We start from the raw sequence: 1,074 nt of genomic DNA, 5'->3' as shown, positions 1-1,074 counted from the left end.
GTCCTCCCAGTCTCCTGATTAGCTCAGCACATCATATTGCCTTCTAAAATGTCTCTCTTCAGGCACCATTTTTGCAGGCAGAATTGGAAAACCAATTGGAATTGTTCAGAAGGTGCCCAGACTTTGGCTATTGGGCCAATTTCATCTTCCTTTTCTTTTTTTTTTTTTTTGAAATTCTTAGATCAATACTTTAGTAAGTCCACATAGAAATTCACTCTAAGTGCCTTGATTAAATGCTGTGTACATAGGACATTTAGACATGGAAGCAATGTCTAGACCATGCAGAAGAGATAAAATGGTTACTCCATCTCAATGTACAATGGCCCAACATTATTGTTATTTTTTAAATTTGTATTGGAGTATAGTCAGTTTACAATGTTGTGTTAGTTTCGGGTGTACAGCAAAGTGAATCAGTTATACATATACATATATCCACTCCTTTTTTTAGATTCTTTTCCCATACAGGCCTTTACAGAGTATTGAGTAGAGTTCCCTGTGCTATACAGTAGGTCGTTATTAGTTATCTCTTTTTTGTATAGTATGGCCCAACATTATTTGATCCCATGCATATAACTGCTCATGTCATTGAAAGACTATAGAAGCAAATAAATGGGAAGCATCTTTCTTTTCTTCTTTTAATTCAGTCTGGTTGTATTTGAATTTCACAGGTTTTGGGCTTCTTCTCTGGGCCAGTGGATCAGTGGATTATTGCAATTATGCTTCACTACAAACTACCCCAAAGCTCAGTGGTTTAAAGCAATAGTCATATATCCCCATGCACCTGTGAGTCTTCCAGGTTGGCAAAACTTGACAGGGACTCAGCTGGTTGACTCGGCTCCGTGCGTCTTTCATCCTTCTCCTGGGATAGTTGTGCTCATGGTGACAGCAGAGGTGCAAGAGGGCAGGTGGAAACATGGGAGGTCTCTTAAGGCCCAACCTTGGAACCGGCTTATTGCCACTTCTGCCCATGTGCTGTTGACCAAAGCAAGTCCAAAGCCAAGCGTTGAGGAAATACATGTCACCCACGATGAGGATGTGTCAAAGATAGGGATACAGGAAGGAATGAATAGTTGG

At 40.4% G+C, this 1,074-nt stretch overlaps 1 non-coding gene across 1 annotated transcript; it reads right to left on the bottom strand.

The window, feature by feature from the left end:
• Positions 1-529: 529 nt before the first annotated feature.
• On the bottom strand, positions 530-617 carry LOC114237939 (small nucleolar RNA SNORA20). Its single transcript, XR_003623390.1, has one exon. It is a non-coding gene; the product is annotated as a small nucleolar RNA SNORA20 (small nucleolar RNA).
• Between the last annotated feature and the right edge of the window lie 457 nt (positions 618-1,074).

Source organism: Balaenoptera acutorostrata, chromosome 2 (assembly GCF_949987535.1).
Source record: "Balaenoptera acutorostrata chromosome 2, mBalAcu1.1, whole genome shotgun sequence".
Taxonomy (NCBI): Eukaryota; Metazoa; Chordata; class Mammalia; order Artiodactyla; family Balaenopteridae; genus Balaenoptera; species Balaenoptera acutorostrata.
The sequence above is the reverse complement of the archived record's forward strand: the minus strand, read 5'-3'. Positions and strand labels throughout refer to the sequence as shown.